Source organism: Balaenoptera ricei, chromosome 4 (genome assembly GCF_028023285.1).
Source record: "Balaenoptera ricei isolate mBalRic1 chromosome 4, mBalRic1.hap2, whole genome shotgun sequence".
In the NCBI taxonomy this organism is placed as follows: Eukaryota; Metazoa; Chordata; class Mammalia; order Artiodactyla; family Balaenopteridae; genus Balaenoptera; species Balaenoptera ricei.
The window spans coordinates 152,954,073-152,976,320 of record NC_082642.1 but is presented as its reverse complement, the minus strand read 5'-3'; the positions used below and the strand labels follow the sequence as shown (position 1 = coordinate 152,976,320).

Here is a 22,248-nt window from a genome sequence, read left to right as displayed (position 1 = left end):
TTACTATGTGCCCGGCCTGGACCAAATGCTGGGGCTGCAGTGAGGGATAAGAGAGACACGGTCCCTACCCATCCTCCTGGGAGGAGACATGAAAAAATCAAGTTGACAAAGAACAAGGATGACTTCAGAGAGGGATGTGGCATTTTAAATCAAGCAGGGTCACGTTAGGGAGGGTTTCAACCGGGGTGAGGGGGACTGTTTGAGGATGGAAAGTCCAGGAAGCATCTCCAGGAGTGGCAGGTGGGTTGAGAACTGACTGGCAGGAAGGATCCAGCTTCCCACAGCCTCATGAACATCTGAGGCCAGAAGAGCCTTCCCAGGCAGAAGGAAGAGCAAGGGCAGAAGGCCGATGTGGTATGAATATGGCGTGTTCAAGGGTCAAAAATGCAGAAAGGTTAGTGAGACAAAAGCCAGATAGCAATGGGCAGTTGGCCAGAGCACTAGAGGATGCCCACCCTGGACTTTAGTTTTGGGAAACTGAAAATGGTTCTTGTAACATGGGCTCCTCTCAATCTGTAGTTGCTCACGCCTCCATCGCTAAGAGCACTTGGGGAAGCCAGGAGGTATTTGTCAGGTTGTTGATCCAAAATTGTCCTTGTTGATTGGTTTATTTAGAAGCATCCTGGGGAAAAAACCGTAGTCCGCAGATTTGGGGTATTTTCCCCTACTCTGTATTTGGGTTTGAGCTTGACTCCGTCTGCCATGACATTTTTCATCACAGAGCTTGAAGATCCCTCTTTTTTTTTTTTTTTTTTTGAGGATCCCTCTTTTTAATTTTTTTTTTCAACATCTTTATTGGAGTATAATTGCTTTACAGTGTTGTGTTAGTTTTTGCTGTATAACAGAGTGAATCAGCTATACGTATACTTATATCCGCATATCCCATCCCTCTAGGTGGTCACAAAGCTCCAAGCTGATCTCCCTGTGCTATGCGGCTGCTTCCCACTGGCTATTGAAGATCCCTCTTTATTTGATCCCGGTTCACCTGGAGGCCTCCAAGGTAACTTATTTCCCCTCAGGTGCTCCTTGGCTCACTTATCGCTCAGCATGGTTGAAAGATAAAATTTGAAGACTCAACTTTATTTATTATGCCAAGAATAGTTGACATCACGATCAATACATCCGGACAGAAGCTATTAACATTTTAATGAGTTACTCAGTAATATTCCAAAGATGTGTCAACAAGTCATGGCCCCTTTGATTAAGGATGTACTTCAGAAACTACTGTAAATATATATAAGAAAGGCTCAGAATGAGGAAGTGTCACCCATCAGTCCTGGGAAGAATAGTGAGGACTCATGAATAAAGAAGCTCACAAGATGACTGTCCCAGGATTACACGGTTTACTGTAATAGCAATAACCTTTTCAAATGCCATTGGTCTCCACTAGATGACACACAAAGATGTCTGCCTTTGTCAGCTGTCAGGTGTATGTGTGTTGGCGGGGGCGGAGAGGAGGTGCAATGTGGTGATACTGAGGGTCAGGTAGAGAAGAAATGTCTGCACATCTTTCTTTTAGATTCAGATCTGGGACATCAAGTAAGGGAGGGATAAAGCTTTGGAGGGGAAAACAAACCTAGGAAAGGGGAAAGTTACTGGAAAAGAGAAGCCTGGGCAGCTCTGAGGAGGGGGGAAGGGATGACAGAGGCCAGCAGAAGGGTGTGTGCACAGATGGTTCCAGTCTGGTGTGCTGAATGCTTTGGTATGAAGATTCTTTCGAGTACCCTCTCCCCTCATTCACCCAATTCCCTAAAATTTCTTGGACAGGTACTCTTGAGGTCTCCCTTGATCTGATTGGGCTCTAGACTGCTGGCTTTATACTACTGCTGGTGGGTAGAGGAATCCGATTCTGACACTGGCCTCTCCCTGGGACTGTGGTCTCAGGAAGGCAAACTTATTGATAGTTCTGTGTTTGTGCTAAGAGGAAGAGGCCCCCTCGTGTGTGAACTTGGGGTGAAGGCATACCACAAGACGCAGTTTACCTTCTGGTACAGACACGGACCCCAGGGTTTGCTCTTGTGCTAGACCTGGGCTTGGGGGAGGGGTGGGAGACTAGGAGAATGAGAGGGCGTTTCTGATATTCATCACCCTGTGATCTTTCCAGTGATGAGCCATGTGACTCCTGAACCACAGCATGGGAGCTTGTGAGCTGCAGCAACTTGAATCTAGAGTAGGGAAAAGAAGTTGATAAGTGGGGGTAAGGTAGGGATGAGGGTGAGCCAGGAAAAGCATCCAAAAACTTTAATGACTTTAAGTCATCCTTGTTCTTCGTCAACCTGATTTTTTATGTGTCCTCCTAGAAGGAGGAGGTAGAGGTACGATGGGGAAGGACTGAAGTAAATTAACCAGAGTGCTGTGTTCTCACAACATGGTGCCTGTGAACACCAAGGAAATTTAAATCAAAAGAGATCCAGCATTTTCTATCCACTTTGCCATTTTGCTTTAATTTCTCTTTACTGAAAACAGGCAGACTTTGAAGTCTGAATGACCTGAGTTCAATCCCAGCACGCCTGTTTATTAGCTGTGAATTTACTTCTCTGGATCACACAGGTTCAGCATTTGTCAAGCGTGACCGATAATACTGTTGCTACCTTACAGAATTATAATGAACATCCAATGAAATAATGTGTATAAGCACTTACTACAGTCTGGTGCATGGTGAATAAATGCTGTCTAGGATGGCAATCTGTATTGTTGCTAATGACAGTGATATTGGGCTGTTCTTATCTCTTAGTTGATGGGGGCCAACTCATAAGCCAAATAGGAAAGGAAAAGATGGGTGGCACCTGTAATGTTTTCCGTATTATCTTTCAAATAGTTGGAGAACAATAGGGCTGGTAGGCAACCTAACCATGGCTCTTCACGTCCTCTGAGATGACAGGTCGTTGGTGAATTTCTCTATTATTCAGAATTTTGACAATTGTCCTACTGAGTGTCTATGATGCACTTCTGGTTTTGGCAACATGGTGGACCAAGCTGATATGGAACAAATCTGGATACAAATGCCTGTAAAAGCTGGATAACTCAATCAATTAAAAAGTCATAGGTGAAAGAAAGGGGGAAATCCCAGTGCTAGAAACACAGAGGAAACTAGAAGCCAGAGGAAACGGAGCCATCTGTCATGCAACTGGAGCTTCCGGGGTGGAGTCTCACCACAATTAAGTCTTAGCACTTGGTTTTAACAGCCACTGAAGGGCAGGGGACCTGCGTCTCAGACCCCCTGCAGTAAGACCCTCCAAAGGCAACAGCACCCTCTGTGAATGGAGGACCCAGAAGCCAAGAGGTTTTTTTTTTTTTCACATCCAAGGTTCTAAGTGGGGAAAAAAAAGTTATTCTTTTTGTGGCCGCGCTATGCAGCATGCGGGATCTTAGTCTCCCGACCAGGGATCGAACCCACGCCCCCTGCAGTGGAAGGGAGGAGTCTTAACCACTGGACTGCCAGGGAAGTCCCTGGTGAGTGATTCTTAATCTGAGAACGTACCTAAAATTGGTTCCACAAACCAGGCCATGAAGAATCCCCTCAGAAGAAATCCCATGTGAAGACAAGCTCCTAAGAACTCTGGGACACGAGAGGAACCATCGTGAGCGTGGGCTGGCAGCAGAGTCAGCAAGAAGGGCCCATCGTGTGCCAAGCGTTGTACCAGCAGCTGGGGCTCATGCAAGTTGTGCAGGGCGCACAGACGGTTCTGGAACCTGGAGGCTGGACCTGAAGTAATGGCCCATCACAGACCACCCTGTAGATGTTTCTGAATTTTCTTTCTGACCAGAAAAGATGATAGTCATATATAGCTCTTTCAAGATACAAACTTTATAAGGGGGTGCTGAAGCCCCCCCAGAAAGTTTACCAGCGTAGAGAACATCTGTGGCTTTAGTCTACCCAGCATTCTTTCTCTCTGCCTCCTGGTAAAAGCCAGCCCCTTGTCTGGGTTCTGGGTAGACTGCCAATCACATACCCTCCTCCTAGGCACAGCTGTGGACACATGATGCCTGCTTGGTCAATCCTAGTATCCCACCCCTGGCCACAGTGAGTAACCCAGACATGGGCATGTGACTCAGGCCAGGGCATCTGAGTGTGCTTTCCTGAGGTTTTATGCGTAGATGCTGGGAAGAGTGACTCTCTGTCCTTTCGGTTTGCTCAGATGCAATAGCATAGGGCTGGAGCTGCCTATGGCTGTTCCCCACCCCTCTCCCACCCCACCCACCCCAGCCACATGCAAAGAGCCCACCTACAGTGACAATAGTGAGAACTGGCATTTATGGAACAATTACTATGTGCCAGGTGCTGTTCTGAGTGCTTTAAAAGAATAACTCAATTAATCTTCACATCAGTCTTATGAGATAGTTTATTATCCCCATTTTGCAGATGGAGAAACTGAGGCACAGAGAGTTTAAGTAAATTGTCCTAAGGACACATAACTATAGGTTATGAAATCTGGACTTGAACCTCAATAGTCTGGCTTTAGCGACTTGTGCCTTAAAAATGCATAGATAGAAGCAGGACCGTGAGAAAGACAGATGTATGGGTGGGTGGATGGGTGGACGGATGGATGGCTGGATCAGTAGTTAACCAAATAGATAGATGGGAGATCTGGTGATACATGTGGGTTTCTGGACTCTCTGAAGCTAGCTCTAGTCTAGGATTCCCAGTTTTTCATGCAGTTATGTTTCCTTTTTTGTATGACTTAGCTTGAGTTGTTGCGGATCACTTTGTTTGATTTATTTTTTGTGCATCCAACACACTTTTCCACTGCCCTTCTGGTTGCAGCATATACTTTGCCTTTGGGAACCATCCCCTATTCCCTGCAGTTTCTGATGGAGCTGTCAATCAAGCTGCCTCACCCTCTCCTGGCCACATGGGTGGAGCACATGACCCAGACCTGACCAATCAGAGTACCCGGTCCCCTGGCCACAGTGATTGGTTCAGGGATGGGCATGTGCCAGAAGCTGGGTCCATTTGTGTCCCTTGGGAATTTTATTCAGCAGAGAGTGGGGGAGATGATCTCTGCTGGACTTGCTGTGCCAGGAGGATGGGCAGTGGGGCTGCTGGGTGACTCCAGGTTCGGGGCTGTTCTGTTTCCCACAGCTGACTTCTCCACTGGGATGTCCCACCACCCCCTCATGCTCAGCTTGTTCCAACCTCAGCTCACCAGCTCCTCCCCAAACCTGCCTTCTCTCACCATTTGGGGGGATGGAAGTCTGGACTTGGAACACAGAAGACGAATCCACCCAGTTTTAGGTACTGTTCCTAGAACTTGGGACCCCTTAACTCAGGATGAAGATCGCATATCTAGAGTTTCTTGTATATCAACCTTCCTACCACCCGCACTGCCTCACCAGCATCAGAGGCCTAGACCTGTGCAATCCCAAGGGCCCCCGTGCTTAGAAGGGCCGGTGCTTGCTTTAAAGCTCTTCTAGCGCCATCTTGAAATTCTCAACGATTTTTTAAAAAAATATTTATTTTTAAATTTTATTTATTTATTTGGCTGCGTTGGGTCTTAGTTCCGGTGCATAAGCTTCTCTCTAGTTGTGGCGCATGGACTCTAGAGCGCACAGGCTTAGGTGCCCCGCAGCATGTGGGATCTCAGTTCCCTGACCAGGGATCACACCCGCGTCCCCTTCGGTGGAAGGCGGATTCTTAACCACTGGACCACCGGGGAAGTCCCTCAACAATCTTTTAATAAGGACCCCTGCATTTTCATTTTGCACTGGGCCCTGCGAATTATGTAGCCTCCCTCCCCATTCAAATCTTCTCCTGTTCCTGGAGGGAACGCAGCAGAAAGGGCTTCTCTTGACTTTCTCTCCCTTTGGCTGACTTGCCTGAGTCCTCTGGCAGAGGTGCCATCAGCCAGACAGGAGTAGAGGAAGGGGAGGGGAAGGAATCAAGAGCCCAGAATTAGTCCCAAACTGGGTAAGTCAGCTTTGGAATAATTGACGGTAGATGAGGGTGGTGGTCCCTCATCGGACACGGGGGTGTGAGCCATGAGCTTCTTTGGCATGAGTTAGGGCAGGAGCCCTGGGACACCAGTGAGACAAGGCAAGGTCCCCAGGCAGGACCTGTGATTAGCTCCTCAAATGCCATCAGCCCCCAGCCTGCATGGGAAATGACTCCAGCCTCAGAGGACTGGCCTTGGTACTTGAGGTTCACCCTGGAAATGGCAGAAACAAAAAACCTGACTGATAAAAGTAACTCTCAGCCAATAGTTTGTTTCTACAAAATTGCAATTAAGCAGCCCCTGGCACTTCCAAATAAACATGGTACCAATCTCCATCTCTGTGAGGTTTTATTTAATGCTTTGTGACATCTGACACCCCATGTCACTCGTCAAGCACCAAAACAAGAAACTCATGTCACCCAACCCCTAACGCAGATGTGGAAAGCAATCGGCAAAGTCTGTCATTACGACCACATGCTACTAAAGAGACAACAGTGCATTGGGACCACAGGCTGGGCGGGAACTCCCCAAAATATATGTTCTTCCCTAAAAACCCCCATTTCTGGGTTGATGTTTCTCCTAGAGAGGAGAGAGCCACATGTTCTGGAATTGTGCTCCTTTTTCCCCTCGAGCAAATTATTCTTATCGAGACTTGTCAGTGTATAACTCCATTGCAGATACACCAGATCTCAGCCCCTACACCAGATGTTACTCCCCTTTTTTTAAAAAAATATTATCAAAATCCAAGAATGTGTCTTGTGTATATAATGCAAGGAGTTTCATTATTAAGACACATGTACAACTTACAGAAGACATCCAGGTGACATCAAAAGGTTAAAATCATAGCCTCTTTTCAGGTTGCCGGTAACGCATGTGTGTATGTTTATTGAGGCAAAACGCACATAACATAAAATTAACCATTTTAAAATGAAAAACTCAGTGGCATTTAGCACACTCACAATGTTGTGCAACCACACCCGTATCTAGTTCCAAAACAGTTTCCTTACCCCAAAAGGAAACCGATTAAGCAGTTGCATCCCATTTCTGCTCTCTCCCCAACTCCCCCAATCCGTTTTCTGTCTCTATAGATTTGCCTGTTCTGGATATTTCCTATTAATGCCATCATACCATATGTGGTCTTTTGCATCTGGCTTCTTTGACTCAGCATAATATCTTCAAGGTTCATGGGCACGGCAGCGGGTACCAGCGTGCACCATTCCTTTCCAAGGCTGGGTAATATTCCACTGTATGTTCAATGAGCATGTGGGGTTTCTTTTCTTTTGCTATTTTTTTTTAAATTTAATTTTTATTTTTTGGCTGTGTTGGGTCTTCGTTTCTGTGCAAGGGCTTCCTCTAGTTGCAGCGAGCGGGGGCCACTCTTCATCGTGGTGCACGGGCCTCTTATTGTCGCCGCCTCTCTTGTTGCGGAGCACAGGCTCCAGACACGCAGGCTCAGTAGTTGTGGCTCACGGGCCCAGTTGCTCCGCAGCATGTGATTTCTTCCCAGACCAGGGCTCGAACCCGTGTCCCCTGCATTGGCAGGCGGATTCTCAACCACTGCGCCACCAGGGGAGCCCTGGGGTTTCCTTTCTAAGAGGTCACTTTGAGTCTTTTCCCTTGGTTATCTGTGACCAGGTAAGTCTTGTTGGCACTGGCTTAAGCCCGATTTTATGCACACAGCAAAAGGTGGCTCCCTGTCAGGGAAGTGATGCAATGGCACTGTGCAAGTCCCTTCCACCTCCTCCCTGGGACCGCAACAGGGCAGAGTAAGATCGCCAAGAAACGTCTGCAGCGGCACACGAAGGGCGTGTCAGGAACAACCGAAAAAACTGTGCTCCGGTGAGGCTTGGGCTGCAGGTGTTTGGAAGCTGCATCCACTGCTGGAAATGGAGTTTTGACCCCTCAAAGTTAAGCAAATAGTAAGCAGAAAAATAAATTTGAGGCTGGGGTCTTGTCAGGCTAGGGAAAAGGTAGTTCAGTTAGTGTTCTTGGGGTGGGGTCCTAAACAAAACGATTTGGGGAACTCTCGCTGGTGTGGCATTACGTGAATGGAGTCTCTCATATCTACAATGGAATATTACTCAGCCATTAAAAAGAATGAAATGATGCCATTTGCAGCAATGTGGATGGACCTGGAGATTATCCTACTAAGTGAAGTAAATCAGACAGAGAAAGACAAATACCATATGATACCTCTTATATGCAGAATCTAAAAGCAATGATACAAATGAACTTATTTATAAAACAGAAACAGACTCACAGACTTAGAGAATGAAATTATGGTTACCAGGGGGGAAGGATGACGGGGAGGGATAGATTGGGAGTTTGGGATTGACATGTACACACTGCTATATTTAAAATAGATAACCAACAAGGAAATACTGTATAGCACAGGGAACTCTGCTCAATATTCTCTTATAATCTAAATGGGAAAAGAATTTGAAAAAGAATTGATACATGTATATGTATAACTGAATCACTTGGCTGTACACCTGAAACTAATACAACATTGTTTTCTTGTTCTGTTTTGTTTTTTTAATTTCTGAAAGTATCAGTGGCCCTTTTTTTTTTTTAACGTCTTTATTGGAGTATAATTGCTTTACAATGGTGTGTTAGTTTCTGCTGTATAACAAAGTGAATCAGCTATACATATACATATATCGCCATATCCCCTCCCTCTTGCGTCTCCCTCCACCCTCCCTATCCCACCCCTCCAGGTGGTCACAAAGCACCGAGCTGATTTCCCTGTGCTATGGGGCTGCTTCCCACTAGCTATCTATTTTACATTTGGTAGTGTATATATGTCCATGCCACTCTCTCACTTCGTCCCAGCTTACCCTTCCCCCTCCCCATGTCCTCAAGTCCATTCTCTACGTCTGCATCTTTATTCCTGTCCTGCGCCTAGGTTCTTCAGAACCATTTTTTTTTTTTTTTTTTAGATTCCATATATATGTGTTAGCATACGGTATTTGTTTTTCTCTTTCTGACTCACTTCACTCTGTATGACAGACTCTAGGTCCATCCACCTCACTACAAATAACTCAACTTCGTTTCTTTTTATAGTTAATATTCCATTGTATATATGTGCCACATCTTCTTTATCCACTCATCTGTCGATGGACACTTAGGTTGCTTCCATAACACAACATTGTTAATCAACTATACTCCAATATAAAACAAATTTTTTTTTTAAATGGAGTCTCTCTCATTGGAAAGGAAGGTCCCTCACTTTGGGCTACTTGTAAGGCTGTTCTTAAACCTATCTCGCTGTGACAATGCAGGATTTCCCTCAACTTTTCAATGTCCTGCTCAGAATTTCCTGCAGGACCCTCCTCCTCCCAGGCACCCTCACTCCTGTGCTCTGTAAACGCTCTCAGATAATACCCATGCCTGGACACCTTCCAATCAGATAAAGTCTGACAGTTGAGGCTTCTCTATCCTCTCAGATTTGATGGAATGGCCACCAAAGTCTCTTTAGTGTTTTTTCTTTTTTTTGACCAAGAAGCATAAATGTGCGTTTGAGATGAAGATAGATGATTCTTGAGTGAAATGGGATTTTATACATGGGGGTGTTTGTTTATGGGTTTGAAACATTGAAAAACAATACTGTACCGACTCTCAAGAGGAAAAGGAGTTGTTCTCTCTCCCTGATGAAGTGTTTGGGATGATTGTTGGGGAAATCAGTGATGGAGGTTTGTTTTTTAGGGGTTCCTACCGGGCATGTCAGGAGCTAATTCTCTCACGTGTGTTCCCTCCTTTTCTCTCTTGTTCTCACTCACACATATGCAATTTAAAACCTTGATTGAGTTTTTCTCTGTGACCGGGACTCTGAAGCTATCAAAACCCCCCAAATAAATCTGATTTCCACCTGCCTCCTGTCAGGAGGGCAGGGCTGTGTTTGCTCGGCACCTAACACAGGGGCTGGCACACAGTAGGTGCTTAGTAAATGCTGACAGAAGGAGTGAATGTGACTTCCTCCTTGGCTGTATCAGTGTTTTCCTGGTTCTGGCAGGATGGGGGGTTTGCTGTAAGCCTTTCACGTCGGCTCGCGCGTGGGGATGGCGGGAGGTGAGCATTGTCAGCCTGACTAGCCGGGGCGGGGAAGGGACATCCTGATGGGATGAATTCAGCAGCCTCGCTGGGGCACGAGGAGCCCCACGTTGCCCTCTGGGACCCCTGACAGGCCCTTCCCTGTAAGGGCAACAGTGAGCCAATCAGGGGTGTCCTGTGATAAGCCCCACTCTCTGCAGCGCCACAGCCAAAGTGGAAAAGAAACGTAGCTCGTCCCAGAGTGACAAATGATGCTTCTGATGGGGATGCCGTGGGCGCCCCACAGACTGAGTTCCCGCCAGGCATTGACGTGTTTCGTGAGGAGCAGAGCGGGAAAGGCAGACCCCGGGGTCTGTGGCTGGGCCTACTGAGTCAGCAAACCCTGGTTGTGCCTCACCCAGCACTTTGGTTATGCTGGTTATGTGGGGAATGCGTCTCTTCATTGTTTACATCGTGTGGAATTTGGCCTTCATTCTTCACTATTGAACGATTGTTTTGTGAGCACCCATTATGTGCCCGGAATTGCATGTATTGTAGCAGGGGGAAAGACTATTAAACAATAAACATGATAAGTAAGTAACGGAAATAGTAGGTGAGTGTAAATAGGGCGGTCAGGGGAGGTCTTATGGAGAAGGTGACGTTCAAGTCCAAAGCATCATAATTAATTCCCTCTGTGAAGTCTAATGAAGTAACACTTTCTGAAATGCATGATTCGAGCTCTTTCCAGCAAAGGTTCCTTTAAATAAGTGGTTCTCAGGTGCAGGCGGTTTGCCCCTCCCTCCCAGGGACATTTGGCAATATATGGAGTTTTCTGGGTTTTTTTTAAAAGTCTTTCAGTGTTTCCTGAAGCCTTTTTTTTTTTTTTAATTTTTATTTATTTATTTATTTATTTATTTATTTATTTATGGCTGTGTTGGGTCTTCGTTTCTGTGCGAGGGCTTTCTCCAGTTGCGGCAAGCGGGGGCCACTCTTCATCGCGGTGCGCGGGCCTCTCACTATCGCGGCCTCTCTTGTTGCGGAGCACAGGCTCCAGACGTGCAGGCTCAGTAGTTGTGGCTCACGAGCCCAGTTGCTCCGCGGCATGTGGGATCTTCCCAGACCAGGGCTCGAACCCGTGTCCCCCGCATTGGCAGGCAGACTCCCAACCACTGCGCCACCAGGGAAGCCCCTATGGAGATATTTTTGATCATCACAACTGAAGGGGTTGCTACTGGCATCTAGTGGGTAGAGGCCAGACAAGGCCCAGGACAGTCCGCCCACGACAAAGAATTGGGCCCAAAGTGTGACGAGCGCTGAGGTTGAGAAGCCTGGTCTAGACAGGCAGACTGGCTTTCGTAGCCACTGGGAAACCAAGGTGGATCCATCTGCACTTTCTTTGGTTGCAGGGTGGACCACACAGCATTCGGCAGAGCAGATGGAAACGCCTGGTGCACTCGAATCCTGCAGCCCCGGCACATCCTGCCGAGATGGGGGTAATAAAGAGAAAGATGATGATTTGCACTAACTGGTGTAACCTACCACCAAACCTCAAGGGAAAGAAAGTGAAACACTCCCCAAGAAACTCTGTTTATGGTGCAGGAAGGGTTTAGTGACTTGAGCGCTCAGATTACCATTTGGATATCAGTTTCATCATCATCAACCTCCAATTTCCTGTTTTGCTTATCTTAGAATTACTTTTCTTTTTTTTTTTTAATGTTTGCACAGTCCATATGGCTTTGGCTTCAAGTTGATTAGATATGGAACTGGTTTATAATGGATTAGAATGCAGGATTTGTTTGCTTTCTAATATTTTAAGAAAGAAATGAAAGAAGCTATAATGACGGAGACCGATATTGTATATTTACAGTCTTATTCTTTTTTCATTACTGGAAAAGACAACTTATTTAGGAATGTGGATTATGGCTCTTGGTCACTTTTTAATTTGTGTTTCACTTTAGGGTTTTCCTGAGTTACAAATCCCTGCAGATTTGTGAGACTTAAGAGGTACACTTGTACATTTATTTTTCCTTTTAGCCTTTTTCTTTTTTTTCCCCCTGGGGTTGTTTTTTTCTTTCCCCCTCCATTTGTATATTTTCCTATAAGCCAATCCGTGTGCCACTTTTTCCTGCACGGCCTGTACAGTTGGAAACATTATTTGAATCAGCCCTGTGAAACCGATGGCCCCAGCTGTTAAACACTGATGCACAGTACATTCACTCAGCATCCGGACATCCTAGTTCAGTTCACATTTTGGTAAATATATATTTTCTTTATCATTTCAAACTACCATGCAAAGCCACATCCTGCCGTCTGTTAGATGCTTAGAGCAGTGCGATATGCCACCGACGGCTCTGTAAGCTGCAGAGGAAGGTTGCACGGGCTGGATCCGTGGCCAGGAGACCATCAGGGCAGTCTCCACACACCCTAGTGACCCAGAGGATGGGCTGATTTTGGGACCAGGACTAAGAGCTTAGATTCTTGGGGTTTTCTGGGTCTCAAGGTTAGAGGTCTTTGGCAGATTTCAACATAACCAACCTTTAGGATCCTTTTTTTTTTTTAAATTTATTTATTAATTTGTTTTTTTAATTTTTGGCTGTATTGGGTCTTTGTTGCTGCTCATGGGCTTTCTCTAGTTGAGGCAAGCGGGGGCTACTCTTCGTTGCGGTGCGCGGGCTTCTCATTGTCTTGGCTTCTCTTGTTGCAGAGCACAGGCTCTAGAGCACAGGCTCAGTTGCTCTGCGGCACGTGGGATCTTCCCGGGCCAGGGCTCGAACCCGTGTCCCCTGCATTGGCAGGCGGATTCTTAACCACTGCACCACCAGGGAAGCCCTAGGGTCCTTTAATGTCATTGTTAGAAACAGTATGCATAGTCACAGGCTGAGAACTTGGGATCAGGATCTAGGATGCTTTGTCTGATAGCCCTGGATCCCCACCTTCTGTGATGTAACCAGACCAATGTTTGTGGGACTAGGTAGGCAGTTGTTGTGGGTTGGGTACCCTCCAAAAGATATGTTCAAGTCCTGACCCCCTGGTACCTGGGAATGCGACCTTATTTGAAAATAGGGTCTTGGGACTTCCCTGGTGGTCTAGTGGGTAAGACTCTGCGCTCCCAGTGCAGGGGGCATGGGTTTGATCCCTGGTCGGTAACTAGATCCTGCACGCATGCCGCAACTAAGAGTCCACATGCCACAGCTAAAGATCCCACATGCCGCAACTAAAAAGATCCCGCATGCCGTAACGAAGATCCCATGTGCCGCAACTAAGACGCGGCACAGCCAAAAATAAATAAATAAATAATAAATAAAGAAATAAAGAAATAATTTTTTAACAAGAAAAGAAAATAGGGTCTTTGCAGATGTAATTAAGATGTTAGTTCTAAGAAGGGAAGAATGAACACAGAGATACATACAGCAGACACCACCATGTGAAGGCACAGACATATGGAGGGAAGACAGTCATGTGACAACTGAGGCCGAGATGAGAATTATGCAGCTACAAGCCAAGGAACTCCAAGGGTTGCCAGCAACCACCGCAAATTAGGACAGAGGCATGGAGCAGACGTTTTCTCTCTGAGCCCCCAAGAAAGAGCCAATCCCGCCTACACCTTAATTTTGGATTTCTGGCCCATAGCACTGGGAGAGAATGAATTTCTGTTGTTTTAAGCCACCCAGTTTGTGGTACTTTGTTATGGAAGCCCTAGGAGAGTAATACGGTAGTGTTAGTTTATTATTATTATTATAGTAGCTCATTAAGAGAAACAAAAAGATTCTTCAACTTTGAATTTCTAGGAGAAACTGAGAGCCAAACGTATTTAATCCAGAATAATTAAATTGAACCTATTTTCTTAAAAATGAGTGGGAAAACTTATCAGTGGTGGTCAACTGGATCCCATGAATTAGTCAATAAAGGGGGTTGGGAGTTGAATACAGGTATTTGTATTTTTACTCAGAGCAAAGAACTAAGGAAGGCACAGATACAGCTCTTACTCTTGATTCAGTCTCTGGTGTTTGCTAGTTTAGCTGGAGAACTAGTCAACCGGGACAAGGCATGCAGATCAACGTTCTTGTTTTACCACTGCCATTGAAACCAATGGATTTTTTTTTTTTTAACTCTTTCTTTGGAAAATCCTTCTTGAACAGCATTCTTTCTTTTGCTTCTCATAGTTCAGCTTGAATATAATTCTACAGTAAAGTTGACAGTAGATTAGTTCATTGATAGTAACTGACCTGTACTCTGTCCCCACTGCAAGCCCCTCAGAGTGGAAAATGCATCCAACTATCTTTCATGTTAATCACAGGAATGTGTTGGCTGCTGGAAATAGCTTTCTGGTTCCTAGGAATAGTTCTGTCTATCTCCAGCCCTCAGTTTGTTTTGATCCCGTTATATACAAAGGCAGAAAGAAATGAAAATAGCATTTCTGCTTCAGGCATGAACCTAGGACAATGAGTCTTCCATACTAATGCCTTAAATCTCAATACCCAGGATCCACTTCCGATGGCTGTGGGCAGTCCGGCAGTGCCCTAAAGGTTCTCCAGGGGCCACTGTACCAAATAGACTCCTTATACTGGACAGTTAGGTTGTGCCACATCCAGATGTGGGATGTGCAGACACCAGCAGACTGTACAGGCCACTTTGAGCTGCTTGGGTGCATTAACTTCAGGGCTTCTGACACCCTGTCTACAAAATGCTGATACTAACTTTGGACGAGCAACGTGTATCTACTGGGCACCTGGGAAATGAGATAACCTGGCACTAAGGCGGTATCCTTGGGAAGTGATCCAATGCTGCCAAAGCCTTTGCAGAGCTATTTTAGGCTGACTCACACTGTAGGTATTGACTTGTTGCAGTTGTTGGATGGGCTAGTGGCTGGGAGGTGGGGGCCAGGGAGAGAAGAATCCAGTAGAGGGAAAGAGCGAGTGGTCTATGTGGGGAGAAGGGGAGAGGGAGAGGTGATGGATATGAGAGGATTGAGAACAAATTCTCCACAATTCCCAGCTAGCCCATCTAGGCAGTTGGTCCGGCCTACACGATAACAGAAGATAGCTACCTGTACTAACCAACCCTGTCTTTTGGTGTATAAATATGAATGGCAACCAAGGAGCACCATACATTAAAAGGAAAAATAGCCCCAAGCAGGAGGACCAAAATGATAAGCAAAATAACTGATGCCAGAGAAAGAATCAATAAACTAGTCAACAGATAAGAACTCAAAACAAAATTTCTATCCAACTTTCAATAAGAATCTTAGAGAAATTTTAGAAGATATTGCATTTATAAAATGAGAATAGTTGCTCTGAAAAAGGAGCACTTCGAGAATAAAGAAGAGTTCTTGAAAATTAAAAATATTATTATCAAAATAAAACCTGTAATAAAAGACTTAGAAGAAAGAGTAAAGGCAATCTTCCAGAATAAAAAGATGGAAATAAGAAAGAAAATGTAGATGACATAAAGGATCAATTCAGTAAGTCCAGTATTTTATCAGACAGCAGTTCCAAAAATACAGAAGAAGAAAATTGAAAGGAGGAAATATTCAGAAAAAATAATAGAAGGAAAGTACCAGAGCTTAAAATAAACCTATCAGAGCTGAAGAGAAACACAGGCTCAACTAAAGTGTTCAACAAATACTGGGCAAGTTGAATAGGTCAAATTTCATACCTAGACAGGTCCTTGTGAAATTTCCGAACACCAAACATAAAGAGAAGACCTTAAAAACTCACAGATGTAAAGAAAGGTTATATACAAAGGGACAAGAATCACATTTTCATTGAATTTCTCATCAACAACACTGGATATTAGAAAACAGTAAGACAATGCCTTCAAAGTTCTGAAGGAAAGTGATTTCAAACATAGAACTTTATATCTAGCAACTTGTCAATCAACTGAGAAGGCAAAATAAAGACATTTCATACATGAAAAGACTCAGAAAGTTTTACCTTCCATGTAATCTGTCTGGAAAAATTACTTAAGGATATACTCTAGTAAAATAATGACAATTATAGCCAGCAATTATCAAGGGCTTACAAAATACCAAGCATGGTTTTAAACACTTGATATGCAGGAACTAATTTTATCCTCACAGTTACCTTGAGTTAAGTCACTCTATTTATCATTATAATCTCATTTTATACACTGGAAACTGAGGTATAGGAGGATTAGGGAACTGGTCCAGGGTAGTGCAGCTACTATGTGGTGGGCCTGAAGTTGCACCGAGAGTCCAGCACTTCACCAACAGAATGTACCACCTCCTGGAGCTAGAAAGAATCCAGTGAAGGGAAGGGAAGGCTGCAGGCACAAGTGAACCTAACCCAGGAGAAAACAGAACATAGGTGTCAGGATGCGAGCCACTCAGTGGATGTAGGAAGCAAACGTTCCAAATTAGGATGAGAAGAACAGACTTTAGGGAGCACAGCTTTAAGGTGAAACTAGATTCTCTGAACAAAGAGTGTGATTAAGAAAGCTGGATGATTTTATGATGAGGTGAAAGAATATGCTTCTTTTGTGAACAAATGTTTAAACTCCATCAAACCCAAAAACTGCACACGGATGTCATGGTTCAAACATGAAGGAAACTAAAGTGGGGCATGATTGGAGCTGGTGGTGAGGTGTAAGAAGAAAGAATCCAGTAGACCCTGACACCTGGCTCTGTCTCCTTGGAGGGGCCCAAGCTGGTGGCAAAGCACGGTATTTCCTGCTTCATGGGTTGAATCACATCACGTGGTTCAGAGATCAATATTTACATAGCCATGGTGTTGTAAACACTGTTTATTGGGTTTTGTATTTAAGAACCAACGTTTGGACCAAATTCTCAGTTTTCAGTCTAAGTAGAATGCGGATGATCAAACCTTGGCATGGCTGCAAGAGAGGGAAGAGATGGAATGGAGGAGACAGGCCACATTTCTTCATCACAGAGGATGCAAAGTCCAGTAGTGTCTAAGGTTGATGGGCCAAGAGGTTTGAATGTATTGTTTAAAGCAGGGTTTCTCACCCTGGGCACTGTTACGGTTTGGGCCGGAGAAATCTCTGTTTTGGGGTTTGTCCTGTGCATTGTAAGATGTTTAGCGGCATTGCTAGCCTCTACCTAGATGTCAACCTCACCCCCAAGTTGTAACAACCTAACGCTGTTTCCGGGCATCGCCAAATGCACGCACCCCCCCCCCCCAACACACGCCCAAGGGGATTGCCCCCTGTTGAGAACTACTGGTTGAGAGTTATAAACATAACCAGTGGAAGAACTAAAAGTAAAATAAAATTAACAAAAATGTGGAGAAGGTGGAGGTGTTGGGGGTTAGTATTTAAGATAAATCACTCATCTTTCATAGCTATAAGTTATAAGATTTTGGTCTAAAGTTGGTAAATCAAGATAAAGCACTATAATTTTGATGTGTCAGCATTCTGAAAATTATGTATGATAAAGGAAAAACTGAACCTACTGGTAGTTAGGCTGTGAGAGGAAACGGAATTGAAACAGAAGCCACCGCTTACAAAACTGCGCTATATCCCCAAACAATAAACCTATTAAACCATGACACGGGAGACAAACCAAGGTTGTTCAGACCTATGTTCTCAACAAGACTACAGACAAGCTGAGCTCAGGTAACTCTGCTCGGACTCACGTGTTCTTCACCTGTTCTAAAGATACGACGTTTTTCCGGCCACTTGCCTTGATTATAAATCACCCTATGATAAGCCTATGGAAGGGTCTGCGTTAGTTCCTGATTCCCCCCATTTGAGGTGCTCTGCAGTTTCCCCACTGTTCTCCTTTCTAAGCTAATACACCTAACTGTGACTCCAAGTATGCCCCAGGTAGTCTTGGGCTGGTGAGTTTTAACATTTGAAACTTATTTTAAAATTTAAAATTTTAATTTAAAATTACATTAAAATTGATTTTACTTGGTTTTAATTGGTAACAAACCCTGTCGGTTACCTTTGCTCTGGCCTGCCCAAAATATCCACCTGCCGATGGGGATACTTGGATTTGTTACAGAAGCTACAACGATGAAAGGAGAATTGACTTTACAGCGGACGTTCCTAATTCCTTAATCACTGCCCTCTTTCCCATTCCGAGGGCAAGTCTGGAGGACCCAGATTGGAGAAGCAGTGAAGCCAAGACACCCCTTCTGCCTTCGAAGAGGGAAGCCTTCTATTTGTTCCCTGCTCTAAGAAGGACTGCCACAAGCTTCAGTTTTTTGATCTTTACAATAACAGAAGTGGCTCTGGTATTCTTTGTTGTGCAGGAGAAGGTGAAGTTGGGGAGATTCAGCCACCTGTCCCAGGCCTCCTTCCCAGAAAGTAGCCTGTGGGTCGCTACGTGTCCAACACCGGTTCCTCGACTCCCACCCTGGGCCAGCCTGGGCCAGGGAGGGCAGGTGGGATGTGAGGTGTAAGGTGGGGCGAGACGGGCCACCCACGGCTCCACAGAGGCTTGGGGTGTGGGTCGATGAGCCGACGGCTGGTGGGGACTGAGTTCTCCTGATGGGGTGCTGGCGGCGGACCGGCGCCCTGGCACTCAGAGGCCACGTGGCTGACATCTCTACCAGCTCCAGGAGCAGCACCTCCTGGTGGACCTGCTTCCCCTTCCCTCCTTCCCACGCCCACCTCCCCGCAGGCTGTGTCCGAGCAGGCGCAGGGTAGGTTCACACAGCCCTCACGGCCGTCAGACACCCCTGCTGAGACCTGCAACCACTCAGGCCCAGCAGCCTGGCTTGCTCCTTCCAGGACGCCACCTGGAAATTTCTGCCGAGACTTGGGGCCCCTAAACTGGGTCAGGAAGTCAGCCCCTTCCATCCACACAGGTGGGGTTCACGGGTCCCAGAGATGAAGAGCCAAGAATAGCCTGAGATTACAATGCAGGGCTTCTCCCACAGGCTCAGGCCGGGGTTAGCTTCTGGGACAAAGATTTCAGGTCCCTGGATCTTCTCCCCCACGCATCAGCTTCTGCCCTTCTTGGGAAAAAAAACAACAACCCCCCCCCCCCCAACCCCCTGAGCACCCTGGCCGTTCCTATTCAGATAATTCCTACCAGAACGCTCTCATTGCCTTTGTCTGTCTCACGCAAAGCCTTGTCTGCAGGACCAGGTGACTGTGCCCACGTGGGCCCCTTGTCTTGTGTAAGCTGGTGGAGGAGGGGCGCGTCCAGGTGTCTTGGATTCTCTGCGTGTTCGTCATCGTGGAGGGCCAGCCTTCACGTCGCAGGGAAAGGTGCAGCATGAGTGCTGTCGGCCTGGCTGCCCGATTCCTCAGACGATCAGTTCCAGGAGAAGAGGTCATTTCTCTTGTAAGTTTCTGGTTCTCAGACTCACTGAGAATCAGTCATTCGTACTCACCCACGTTAGCTCTGTCTTTTGAGACTGTGGAGCCGCGGAATTTCTAATCCAGAGACGTCACCCCTGCCAGCGCTTCTGCAAGTGGAATAGTGGGTGGTGGGGAGGGGAAAGAGGAGGGAGACGTTGCAAAACAGCAGATGATTTCTACCAATGCCTTTTCCTTTTAAATGTCACAACATGGCTTTTTTTTTTTTTTTTTTTTTTTAGAATTACAGGGAAAGATGAACTATTTGTAGGTTGATCAAACTCACTAAAGGATAAAACCCCAAATTTGTCTATCTATTGATGGAAAAAAGAAGCTATTTTTATTCCAGGTCAGGAAATGGTAAAAGGTGCAACTTTCCTAAGCACCCTGCTCTTATCAACAGCAGCAGAAAGCTAAACATTAGTCTTCTGGTTAATGGGTTTTCACAACTCAAACATCAACGCAGGTCAACTTTCAATGTCACCTGCTCAACCACCCACGCCTTTTCATCTCTCCCAAGAGCTCTGATGCAGACCAAATAAGACTTTTTCCTGATCTGGGCCGCCTACCCTCCAGGCTGGCCCTGTATTGGCTGGGGGTTGACTGCTGACCAGTCCTCCAGCCTGAGATCCGTAGGCAGTAAGAGTGTTTTCTAAACCCAGTGGCTCTCAAAAGATTATTGTCCAGGTGGAAAAGGCAGTCTGAGAGCTGGTGTTAAGTCATGGAAGTGTCTGGGGCAGGTCAGTGGCTTTGGGGACAATGCAAAGACCATCAGGATGTTTGGTTTCCAAAAGCGTGGCTCTCGGACTGGCGTCATCCCCAGCCCTCCTTTCTCCCTGCTCTGTGTACCTCCCCTCCCCCCTTCCCCTTCCCCCACACCCTCATCCTATTTGGGTCCTGACCTCAGGCGGGAGCGCTTGCCCGACTTTCAGGAGCCTGGCTTCTCAAATTGCTTCTCCGTCAGTCCACTTCTGAAAACTTGCGCTTTCCTTTTTCTTCAGAGACACAATTCCCTTCTACCATCTGGGCCAGGAGGCTAGTTGAGGTCTTGCTCTCAGGGTAGCTGCCCCTATGCTGGTGAGCTTCCCAGTCTATCCTTGGGAGACCTGGCCTTGCTCACCATCACGCCCCCTCTGCCTGGGCCTGACGTTTCCTTCCTGAACTGTTGGCCTGTGGCCGGCCATGGCCGTCTCCCAGCCCACCTGCCTGCCTCTCTAGATCCCGGACCCTATTCTCCTCCTGGGTCCCTGCCCGACTCCCCAGTCCTGCACAGTGGTGGGCTGGCCTCTCCCTGCTGGTCTGGACTCCCTCCCTTCCTGGCTCTGCTCCCAGGCTGGCACTCTGTCCCGCCCTGGGGCTCGCCTGCCCCTCACCCCCTGCCCTTCCCGGGGCACAGGACTCAGCCGTCCCAGCCTGCCCTGCCCAGCTGCGTGCCCTGCCTGGTCTCACGTGTCAAGACCCACAACCAGAGCTGCCCACCGCTGCTGGGGCCCAGGAGCCTCCCACCAGCCCTTTGGGGAAAATGGTTCTCATTTTTGGCCTCAGTGGGTTAGAATTTCCCAAGAGAAGGGTCTCCTCTTTTCCTTTGAAGAACAGAATAAAATTAGAATATTTGCACAGAATGCTGTGCGTCCAAGAAGATCCACGTTCTCACGGGCAACTGCTACTCCAGGGCTGAACTCAGGGTCCAGAGGGCACTCGCTCACCGCGCAGCAGACATGTAGACGCCACGGTGAGGTTCAGAAGGTGCCCTGACGTCCTTTTCACATCAGGGTGCGACGTGTGGTCCAGTTGCCAGCACCGTGGCTGCATACGGCAGACCTTCCCTCAGTGTTGGCTGAATGGAGACACCCCCAAGGGATCCAAGAAGAAAAGGGGGAGGGGAAGGAAGGGGGTACAGGGCTTTTCCGCACCCGCCTCCCCCAACCCACCATGAAAAGCCGAGTAATTAGCGGCCAGTGGAGCTGTGTAACTACCCTTTAGGAATTAAGCACGTCTCTAGTTGAGGGTACTGGGGGCAAATGCACTTCTTTAGGACAGAGGATTGGGAGATATCTGAGAGCATTTGGTAAGTGTCCCGTTACACAGTGTCATAAACTGGGTGGCTTCAATAACAGAAATGTCTTGCAGTTCTGGAGGCTAGAAGCCTGAAATCAAGGTGTCGGCAGGGTTGGTGTCTTCTGAGGCCTTTCTCCTTGGCTTGTAGATGATGGTCCTCTCCCTATGTCTTCATATCATCTTCCCTCTCTGCATGTCTGTGTCCAATTTCCCCTTTTTATAAAGACACCAGTCATTTTGGATTAAGGGCCACCCTACTCCAGTCTGACCTCATCTTAATTAATTACATCTGCAATGACTCTATTGGTCAATGAGTCACATGACTCATTGACAATAGAGTCAGTGACTCTATTGGCCAAATATGGTCACATTCTGAGGTCCAGGGGGTTCGGACTTCAACATATGAAATTCAACCCATAGCAGGGGACCTTGGGGTCCTTGACAGCAGAGGTGATGGGGGAGGGGCATGTGTGTTCTGGGGACAGTACTCACCGTCACACTGAGCTTGTCACCTTCTTTCCATCTATTCAGTATTTTTTAAAGAGATTCATGTTTCACTTGAAGGAGGATAAAATGTGCCCCAAGAGCTGAAATCTACCATCCTACTTCCATGTTCTTGGTGGGACTCTGGTCCACCGTGAGGCTGGTTGCTGGGCCCACTCCGATAGTGGCAGCTGGGAGGGGTGGGCGCTGGTGCTGCCATGGTTCAGGTTCCAGGAACAGGGAGGCGGGAGACAGGATACTGCACAGGTGGCAGGCCATCGCCTGCTCCAGGACCCGTCAGTGCTCCAGAGAAGGAGAGGACACGTTCCCTGTGGAGGTGAGCTTGACGCCGGGCCAGGGGTTGGAAGGGCTGGATTAGGGAAGCTCGAGGGCACTGGGGAAGGAGGGAAGGAGGAGGACAGGGCTGGGTGTGTTGAGGGATGTGAGTGGTCCAGGT

General features: G+C 46.7%; 1 long non-coding RNA gene across 1 annotated transcript in view; it reads left to right on the top strand.

The window, feature by feature from the left end:
• The first annotated feature begins 3,654 nt into the window (after window positions 1-3,654).
• The window catches only part of LOC132365568 (uncharacterized), a 42,892-nt gene continuing 24,298 nt past the window's right edge, over window positions 3,655-22,248 (top strand). The window contains exon 1 of the long non-coding RNA XR_009503124.1: window positions 3,655-3,711. This is a non-coding gene — a long non-coding RNA (uncharacterized LOC132365568). The remainder of the gene's footprint in view (window positions 3,712-22,248) is intronic.